At 40.9% G+C, this 11145-nt stretch overlaps 1 long non-coding RNA gene across 1 annotated transcript in view; it reads left to right on the forward strand.

Annotated features, from left to right (window-relative positions):
• Window positions 1-11145, forward strand: part of LOC309606743 — a 35995-nt gene that overhangs the window by 20255 nt on the left and 4595 nt on the right. The window lies entirely within an intron of this gene.

An 11145-nucleotide genomic window follows, 5' to 3' on the forward strand; every position in this document is an offset into this window, starting at 1 on the left:
TCCCACATGCTGTGGAGCAACAAAGCCTGTGCGCCACAACTACTGAGCCCGTGTGCCACAACTACTGAAGCCTGCATGTCTAGAGCCCGTGCTCTGCAACGAAGAGAGTAGCCCCCACTCGCCACAACTAGAGAAAGGCCACGCACAGCAACAAAGACCCAATGCAGCCAAAAATAAATAAATTAAATAAATAAATTTAAAAAATATATTGTTTTGGCTATTTGGAGCTCTTTGAGATTCTATTTGGATTTTAGGATGAGTGTATGTATCCATGATCAGACCCCCGATGTTCAGTGTGAACCTTTCCTTCTCTTCTGCTGGAGGTCACTGACATGGTCATGATAGTAAGTGTGGCAGCAGGCATCCTAGGAGTGGGCCTGGCTGCCATAGGCATCACTGGGATCCTGCTGGACAGAAGCAAGTGGGAAAAGCAATAAAGCCAAGGAATTGCCCTGACAGCAACCAGTTAGTATGCAGAAGTCTTGCTTAGCCAGCAGGCCGTGAAATTTGGTTTACTGATTTCATTCTTTGTGATCCTTTAGGCTTATTTTAATAGAGCTAAAAAAAGCACAGGAAGAATTTTATTGGGGGAAATGCAGCCTAAGTGAATCTATTAAAGACACAGTTGGGCTCTGTTATGGACTGAATGTGTCCCCACAAAATTCATGTTGAAGCCCTAACCCCTAGTATGATGGGATTTGGAGGTGGAGCCTTTGGGAGGTAACCAGGTTTAGATGATGTCATAGGGGTGGAGCCTTCATGATGGGGTTAGTGTACTTATTAGAGGAAGAAGAGAAGACCAGGTTTCTCTCTCCTCCTTGTGAGGACACAGTGAGAAGGCAGCCATCTGCAAGCCAGGAAGAGGGTTTTCACAGGAACTGAATCTGTGAGCACCTTGATCTTGGACTTCTCAGCTTCCGGAACTGTGAGAAATAATTGTTGTTTAAGCTACCCAGTCTCTATTATTTTGTTATGGCAGCCTGGGTTGACTAAGACACTCCTGATTTCCAGGGGAATAATTCTAATGTTTTTCTTTTTAGGATGATGCTTTCTGTAAGGTTTTGATTTAATTTTTAAAATTGAGGCTAAAATGTGTGCAATAAAGTGCACAATTGTTTTTTTTTTTTGGCCGTGTGGCACGGCTGACGGGATCTTAGTTCCCCCACCAGGGATCGAAACTGGGCCCTGGCAGTGAAAGTGCCGAGTCCTAACCACAGGACCACCAGGGAATTCCCTGGAATGTCCTCTTTTTTGATGAACTTGTTCAAGCCTTTTGCCCATTTTAGTGGGCTGTTTGACTTCTCAGTGAGCATTCATCCAGAGCAAAATATCTTCACATTCTGTGCCACTTCAGAAAGGTCCATTCACCTATTTCTTTCCTAGACCTCCTTGCTACCAATTTTCCAATCACATCTCTCCCAAGTCCCTGGCCATCCAATTAAATCATGGTTATCTCGTCATGAATCAGTGTAGGTCTGTACCGTTAGCTATCTCTCTTTCTAGAAAAAGTGAGCCACAAAGTGTGCTTCTCAAGTTTCTGTCTCCTGGGAGTCTTTCCCTTCACCAGTGTCTTTCAGGACCAGCCCTCAGTGGGGCTGTAGTGCCGCAGCTGTGTAAGTTCAGACAGTGTCAACATGTTATGCCAAACCGCTTGTAAACCAGGCCCAAAGTTTTTCTTCCTTGGTTAGCTGCTCATAGGAATACCCTATCAGGCTATAGGGAGAGAGAAGAGGCAGTGTATTAGAGTAGGCACCATGGGAATCTGGGAAGTCGGGCACATCAGCTGCCAGACTTGGACCAGAAAGCATAGCTGGTACAGATGTCTAGGGAAGGCTGCTGCTTCTGCATCTGGTGCTGGGCTGGGTGTTGCTGTTGGGTCGCAGGGCCGGCGGTTGGAAAGAAGAGCTGGACAGTCTGGGATCCACCGGCATCTTTAACCAAAGTGCAAGGGCTGCTTCATTACTTCTGCTTCCTCAAACTCTCACAGTTGTCTCTTTGGGCCAACTCTGACCCAGGACCACAAAAGAAAGGGGGATTTTGGAACATGTATTTCCATCTTAGCCAAAAACACAACACAAAGCTACTACGTCCATCCGATGAGTTCTTAATTTCAGAAATTATATCTGTCCATTGGACTTTTTCTGGTAATAGATTCTGATTCTCTAGGGAAATTCTGCTACATCTTTTCATCCATTTTCTCTTCTTCTCTTGTATTTTCTTTAACATATTAATGGTAAAGTCTATGTCTACTTATTGCAATTTCTGAATTATCTGTGACTCTGCTTCTAATTTCTGTTCTTTTTTTTTTTTCTTTTGAATGTTGGTCTTATTTTCCTGCCTCTTTGCATGTCTAGTAAATATTGATTGTGTGTTGGATATTTTGTACAAAAGAACAATTATTAAAAAAAAAAAATAGACTTCAGGGACTTCCCTCGTGGTGCAGTGGATAAGACTCCGTGCTCCCAGTGCAGGGGGCCCGGGTTTGATCCCTGGTCAGGGCACTAGATCCCACATGCATGCTGCAACTAAGAGTTCACATGCCACAACTAAGGAGCCCTGGAGCCACAACTAAGGAGCCTGCCTGCTGCAACTAAGGAGCCTGCCTGCCACAACTAAGACCCAGTGCAACCAAATAAATAAATTTAAAAAAAATAGACTTTGTTTTTTGGAGCAGTTTTAGGTTCATAGCAAAACTGAGAGAAAGTTACCATGATTTCCCATATACCTCCTGTCCCCACACATGCGTAGCCTTCCTCATTATCAATATCACCCAGCAGAGTGGTACATTTGTTACAACAGATTAACTACATTGACACATCATTATCATCCAAAGACCATAATTTACATTAGAGTTCCCACCTGGTGCTGTACAAATGTATAATAACATGCACCCACCATTATAGTACCATACAGAGTAATTTGACTGTCCTAAAAATCCTCTGTGCTTGACCTATTCATCCCCCTCTGTCTTCTCACTAACCTCTGGCAACCATTGATCTTTTTATTGTCTCCATAGTTTTGACTATTCCAGAATGTCATATAGTTAGACTCCTACAGTATGTGACCTTTTTAGATTCACTTAGTAATGTGCATTTCAGGTTCCACCATGTCTTTTCATGGCTTGCTAGCTCATTTCTTTTTAGTGCTAAATAATATTCTATTGTATGGATGCACCACAGTTTTTATCTGTTCATCTGAAGGATATCTTGGTTACTTCTAAGTTTTGGCAATTATGATAAAAGGTACTATAAACATCCCTCTGCAGGTTTTTGTCTGGACATATGTTTACAGTTCCTTTGGATAAGTACCAAGGAGTGCAATTGCTGGATCATATGGTAGGAGTATATTTAGATCTGTACGAAACTGCCGAAGTGGTTGTACCATTTTGCATTCTCACCAGCAATGAATACGAGTTCCTGTTGCTCCACATCCTTGCCAGTATTTGGTGTTATCAGTGTTCCGAATTTTCGCCATTTTAATGGATGTGTAGTGTTATCTAATTGTTGTTTTAATTTGCATTTCCCTGATGACAAATGATGCAGATCATCCTTTACTGTGTTTATTCGCCAGCTTTATATCTTCTCTGGTGAGGTGTCTGTTAAAGTCTTTGGCCTTGCTGTAGACCGGATGTTTGCATACCCTCAAAATTCATATGTTGAAATCCTACCCTCCAATGTGATGGCATTAGGAGGTGGGGGCCTTTGGATATGATTAGGTCATGAGGGCTCTGCCTTCATGAATGGTATTAGTGCCATTATAAAGAAGACCCAGAGAGCTCCCTCTCCCTTTCCACCATGTGAGGTTCCAGTGAGAAGATGGTTATCTATGAACCAGGAATCAGGTCCTTACCAGAACCTGACCATAGTCACATCCTGATCTTGGACTTCCAGCCTCCAGAACTGTGAGAAATAAATTTCTGTTGTTTATAGACCACCCAATATGTGATCTGCTGTAGCAGCCAAAGTGGACTAAGACAGGACTGTATTTTAATCATGTTGTTTGTTTTCTTATTGTTGAGGGTTTTTAAAAATAAATTTATTATTTATTTTATTTTTGGCTGCATTGGGTATTTGTTGCTGCACGTGGGCTTTCTCTAGTTGTGGCGAGCGGGGGCTACTCTTCCTTGCGGTGCGTGGGCTTCTCATTGCGGTGGCTTCTCTTGCTGCGGAGCATGGGCTCTAGGCGCGCTGACTTCAGTAGTTGTGGCATGCGGGCTCAGTAGTTGTGGCTCGCGGGCTCTAGAGCACAGGCTCAGTAGTTGTGGCACATGGGCTTAGTTGCTCCACGGCATGTGGGATCTTCCCGGACCAGGGCTCAAACCCGCGTCCCCTGCATTGGCAGGCGGATTCTTAACCACTGCGCCTGGGAAGTCCCCAGGACTATATTTTAATCATGTCGTTTGTTTTCTTATTGTTGAGTTTTAAGAGTTCTTTGTATACATTGGATAACAGTCCTTTGTCGGATATGTACTTTGCAAATATTTTCTTCCAGTCTGTGTCTTGTCTTTTCATTCTCTTGGCAGTGTCTTTTACATGGAAGAAATTTTAAAATTTTAATTATGTCCAGCTTTTCAATTTTTTCTCTCATGGATTGTGCCTTTGGTGTCATATCTAAAGTCATTTAGAAACGGAAGGCCATCTAGATTTTCTCCTATGTTATCTTCTTGGAGTTTTGTACTTTTGCATTTTACACTGAGGTCAGTGATCCATTTTGAGTTAATTTTTGTGAAGGGTGTAAGGTTTGTGCCTTTTTCTTTCTTTTTTTTTTTTGGCACGTGGATGTCTAGTTCTATTTATTGAAGAGACTAGCTTCTATCCATTGTATTGCCTTTGCCCCTTTGTCAAAGATGAATTGACTACATTTATGTGGGTCTGTTTATGGGATCTCTAGTCTGTTCCACTGATCTATTTGTCTGTTCCTTCATCAATACCACACTGTCTTGTTTATTGTAGCTTTATGGTAAGTTGGGTAGTGTCAGTCCTCCAACTTTGTTTTTCTCCTTTAATAGTACGTTGGCTATTCTGATCTTTTCCTCTCCATTAAAAACGTTAGAATCAGTTTGTTGATACGCATTAAATAACTTGTTATTTATTTATTTATTTTAAATTGTTTATTTATTTGGCTGCATCGGGTCTTAGTTGCAGCATGAAGGATCTTCATTGCTGTGCGTGGGCTCTTGCTTGCAGCACATGGTCTTCTCTCTAGTTGTGGCACACGGGCTTAGTTGCCCTGTGGCATGTGGGATCTTAGTTCCCTGACCAAGGATTGGACTCACGTCCCCTGCATTGGAAGGCAGATTCTTAACCACTGGACCACCAGGGAAGTCCCTAACTTGTTATTTAGTTGGGGAAATTTCTATTGGAGAAATGTCTATTCAAGTCCTTTGCCCATTTTTGAATTGGGTTGTTTAGTTTTTGTTGTTGTTGAGATTTAGGAGTTCTCTATATAGTCTGAATATTAATCCCTTACCAGATATATGATTTGCAAATGTTTTCTCCCATTCTGTGGGTTGCCTTTTTACTCTGTTGATATTGGCTTTTGGTGCACAAAATGTTTAATTTTTGTAAAGTCCAATTTGTCTTTTTTTTCTTTTGTTGCCTGTGACTTTGGATATATCCAAGAAATCACTGCCAAATGCCATGTCATGAAAATTTTGCCCTGTATTTTCCTCTAAGAGTTTTATAGTTTTAGGTCTTACACTTGTCTTTGATTAGTTTTGTGTTAATTTTTAAAAATTGAAATGTTGTTGATGTACAATATTATGTTATCATTATGTAATGCCCCTCTTTATCCCTGCTTTGTCTAAAATTAATATAGCTACTACTACTTTCTTCTTCTTTCTTTTTTTTTTTTTTTACTTTCTTTTGATTAGTGTTAACATGGAATATCTTTCTCCATCTGCTTACTTTTAATCTATGTCTTCGTATTTAATGTGGGTTTCTTGTAGACAAAATATAACTGGGTCTTTTGTGAGCCACTCTGACAATGTCTGTCTTTTGATTGGTTCCTTTAGACCATATTTGTTACTGTTTTCTATTTATTGCCCTTCTTTTTTATTCCTATTTTTATATTCCACTCTTTTTCTGCCTTTCATGGTTTTATTTTTTCAAATTAATTAATTAATTAATTAATTAATGTTTGTCTACGTTGGGTCTCTGTTGCTGCACTTGGGCTTTCTCTAGTTGCGGCAAGCAGGGGCTACTCTTCGTTGTGGTGTGCGGGCTTCTCATTGCAGTGGCTTCTCTTGTTGTGGAGCATGGGCTCTAGGTGTGTGGCTTCAGTAGTTGTGGCACTTGGGCTCAGTAGTTGTGGCTCGCGGGCTCTAGAGCGCAGGCTCAGTAGTTGTGGTGCACGGGCTTCATTGCTCCACGGCGTGTGGGATCTTCCTGGACCAGGGCTCAAACCCATGTTCCCTGCAGTGGCAGGTGGATTCTTAACCACTGTGCCACCAGGGAAGTCCCTCATGGTTTTAACTGAGCATTTTATATGATTCCACTTTTTCTCCTTTCTTAGCATATAGGCTATACTTCTTTTTTTAGTTTTTTTAGTGGTTGCCCTAGAGTTTGTAATATACATTTACAACTAATCCAGGTCCACTTTCAAATAACAGTATACTACCTCATGGGTAATGAGTTTCTTACAATAGCAAAATAATCATAACCCTTCCTTCCTGTCCCTTTGCTGTCATTCATGTCACTTATATATAAATATACATTATATATGTATACATTGTTACTATTATTAATTTGAACAAACTGTTATCTATTAGATCAATTAAGAATAAGGAAACTGGGGGACTTCCTGGTGGTCCAGTGGTAAATAATCCGCCTTCCAATGCAGGGGACGTGGGTTTGATCCCTGGTCAGGGAACTAAGATCCCACATGCCACAGGGCCACTAAGCCCATGCGCCACAACTACTGAGCCCATGTGCCTCAACTAGAGAGCCCACATGCCACAAACTACAGAGCCCACGTGCTCTGGAGCCCGTGTGCCACAACTAGAGAGAGAAAACCCGCACTCCACAACTAGAGAGAAGCCCACGCGCCGCAACGAATATCCCGAGTGCCACAACTAAGACCCAAAACAGCCAAATATAATAAATAAATAAATAGAATAGAATAGAATAGCATTTTTAAAAAAAGAATAAGAAAACTGAAAGTTTTAATTTTACCTTCACTTATTCTTTCTTCGATATTCTTCCTTTCTTTATGTAGATCCAAGTTTCTGACCTATATTATTTTCCTTTTCTCTGAAGAACTTCTTTTACCATTTTTAAAAAGAAATGGCAGGTCTACTGGCAAAAAGTTCTCTCAGTTTTTGTCTGAGGAAGTCTTTATTTCTCTTACACTTTTGAAGGATAATTTTACAGAGTACAGAATTCTAGGTTGGTTTTTTTTTTTCTCTCAGCACTTTAAATATTTCACTCTACTTTCTTCTATTGCTTGCATGGTTTCTGAGAAGTCAGATATAATTCTAATCTTTGTTTCTCTATAGGTAAGGTATTTTTTTCCTCTCTGGCTTAGGATCTCTAGTATTTTTCTTTATCTTTAATTTTCTGTAGTATGAAAATGATATGCCTGTGTATAGTTTTATTTTATTTATTATTTTTTTTGGATTTATCCTGCTTGATGTTCTCTGAAATTCCTGAGTCTGTGGTTTGGTATCTGACATTCATTTGGGAAAAGTCATTATTGTTTCAAATATTTCTTCTGTTCCTTTCTCTTTCTCCTTTTCCTGTTATTCCCATTATGTGTATGTTATAACTTTTATGGTTGTCCAACGGTCCTTGGGTAGTTTGTTTTGTTATTTTCCATCTTTGTTCTTTTTGCTTTTTCAGTTTTGGAGGTTTCCCTTGATGTCTCCTGAACCCCAGAGATTCTTTCCTCAGCTGTGTCATGTCTACTAATAAGCCTGTTCATTTACATTACAGTGTTTTTGAGCTCTAGCATTTCTTTTGGTTCTTTCTTAGGATTTCCTTCTCTCTGATTATTGCCCATCTGTTCTTGCATGCTGTCTACTTTATCCTTTAGAGCCCTTTTGGACATCGTATTAGCATATTAATCATAGTTGTTTCAGATTCCTGGTCTGATCTCTCCAACATCCCTGCCAAGGTTGGTTCTGATGCTTGCTCTGTCTCTTCAAACTGTAGTGGGGTTTTTTTGTTTGTTTTGTTTTTGTTTTTTCCTTTTAGCATGTCTTGTCATTTTTTCTTGATAGCCAGGCATAATGTACTAGGTAAAAGGAACTGCTGTAAATCAGCCTTTAGTAATGTGATGATAAAGTGTGTGTGGGGGGGAAGCATTCTATAGTCTCATGATTAGGTCTCACTCTTTTAGTGAGCCTGTGCCTCTGGACTGTGAACTTCACATGTGTTTCTTTGTTTTTTTACCCCTCTAGGGTGGGACAGGATGGCTAGAATTGTCTGGAGTTGGGTACTTCCCTTTCCTCAAGGTCAGTTAGGTTCTGATAAAACCCCAGCAGGTTAGGCTCTGGTTCAACATTTTCTCCTGAAGGCAGACCTTGTTAAGAACAGAATATTTGGCATATTTCAGAGTGGTTCCTTTTCCCCTCCCCTTACCAGAGCATGAGGGTTTTTTCTCTGATATTCACTGTGAGAACCAGGTAGAGCCCTTGGAAAATCTCCCATAAGTAGATCCTCCTATGACAGGGTCCCCCTAGAGATTTTAACTCGGAGTGTCCACTCTGAGCTGCAAGCAATTCATCAACTATAATTCAGGTTTCCCTACCCAGCACTGGTGCCCATGGACGTTTCAGCTTGTGGGTTTCTGCTTGGGTAGATCTGATTCTCCGTATTTGCCTGTCTTTCTCTCCAATTTTGGGCGTGGCAGTTTGCTGCCCTCACTTCTGTGACCTCACTGTCAAAGGTCCCTGGCCCTCTGTGACCTTCTGTCACTTGTGACCTCACTTCTCTTACACATCAAGAAAAGTTGCTGATTTTTCAGTTTGTTCACCTTTTTATTTGCTGTTAGGACAGACTAGCAACTTCCAAGCTTCTTATGTGCTGCACCCAAAGGACCATTATCGTTTATCCAGATGACTTTAATCTTTCACCAGAGGATGTTCTACATTTACTGTTTGGGCTCCTGCACTAAGAAATTGATCACATGAAGTTAGGGATTGAACTGGATTGGGGATAAGGTCCAGTTTTATGAATACTCTATCTACCTTTGTTTCATCCTCATTTCTCAGGCATGAGCCTTCTGGGCTTTTGAATGAGAGCCTAGACGTTCTCTGTCTCAACCTGTGGGCTGTGGGAGGTTTTATTCTGTCTTTTGGAGGTTTTGAGTTTAACTCTCCCACCTCCCGCCCCACATATCTTCAAAATCTGGCCCCTTTGTTTCAGGCAGGCCCTCTTTCTGTAATTGGACTTTGTCTCCTAAACACCACGCAACTGCAGAAGATTTTGCTCCCTCCACATTTTAGGGGCTTCCAGGGGCTTCCAGGAGCCTCCAGCTCCTCAAAAAAATCTTTGCTGGTTTCTCTTTCTCCCAGTAATGTTCCTTTGCCTGAGCTAAGCTTTTGTGTCCAGAATTGGCAAATGCCTCCAGAGAAAAATATTTGACCAGTGATCCTCAGCTTATTCAGGAATGAAAGCTCTTCTCTCTTTGGAATTTTAGTTCATCTCATTGAGTCATAGCTCTCTGCTGACTTTAAAAAAACAGTTCTTGCAATTTTTTGTTTTTCTTCTAATTTCTGCAGTGGGAGCATTGGTCTGCTGAAAACCTCTATATCCTGGTTAGAAACGGAAGTCTTTTGATCTTTTCTTAAATTCTGTATAATTTACTTTCATTATTTCTTCAAATATTTTCTCCTCTCCAACTTTGTTTCTCTTTCTGAAGTCTTATTATCCGGATATTTTTACTTCTACTTTAATACTCTGTAACTTATATTATTTCTTTTATATTTTCTAATTTTTTTTGAATTTTCCTTCTGGGAAAGTTATTCAATTTGGTCTTCCAGTTCACTAATATTTTCTTCAGCTGTATTCATTTTATTTATGCCATCTACCTGGACTGATCAGCACTTCTGGTTTTGAAGGGCTACTAAGAATTTATCAGACTGCTATATTCATTCATTCACGTATTCATCAAATATTCATTGAATGCCTACGTTATGCCAGGCTGGGTTCTAGGCATGGGAAATTCAATCACCAACTCTACAAAGGAGGCTTACTAATTTAAACCTCTAGCTCAGATTCACACATGCAACAGCCTACTTGACATCAGAGGCATCTCAAACTCAACATGTCCAAAATTGAACCAGGGATCTTCCCCTAATCAGTATTCCCTTGGTGGCAAGTGGCAGAACTCCACGTCAAACTGGTTTAAGCCGTAAAGCAAAATTATTGGCTTAGTTAACTGAAAAGTCCAGGGGTAGGATGACTTCAGGCCTGGCTGATTGATATTAGAGGCTCAATAATATTGACAAGACACAGTATCTGTTTTTCCATCTCTTGCTTCTGCTTTTTTTCTCTGCCGACTTACCTTGTGGGATCTTAGTTCCCCCGCCAGGGATTAAACCCAGGCCCTCGGCAGTGAAAGCGCGGAGTCCTAACCACGGGACTGCCAGGGAATTCCCTCTGCTGACTTAACTTCTAGGCTTACCCTCCTCACCCTCATTAGGGTGAGATGGTCACCAGCACCAACAGGCTTACATGCTTCCTGCTCAGTGACTCCAGCAGACAGACAGAGATTCTGCTTTCCCAATAATTCCATCATCAACTCCAGGCTCGAGTCTTGCTGACTTTGCTTGGGTTTTGTGCCTTGCTACGAACCAGTCATTGTAATTTGGAGAAGGAATCTTTGGATGAGCCAGATCTAGGTCTTAGGCTGACTCCTGCAGCTGAAGTTATGTTCTGCTAGCTTTGCAACCCAGTGAAATAAAAAAGCCTCTTTCCTGAGCGCTCCATCAAATGTTTGAAGGGGGTTCTCATCTGCCTGGCTTAGGACTCATGGCCTTTTCCAAACCAATGTCTGTGTCCTATTGGTAGGCCTGGATCTGGAGTTGCCAGATTTAATGAATAAAAATATGAGACATTCAGTTACATTTGAATTTCAGATAAATAATAAATAAAATGTGAAGATCCATATGTCCCAAGTAGGCATCCTGTGCTTTATCTGGCA

The sequence above is a fragment of the Balaenoptera borealis genome (assembly GCF_965194805.1).
Source record: "Balaenoptera borealis genome assembly, chromosome: 11".
Taxonomy (NCBI): domain Eukaryota; kingdom Metazoa; phylum Chordata; class Mammalia; order Artiodactyla; family Balaenopteridae; genus Balaenoptera; species Balaenoptera borealis.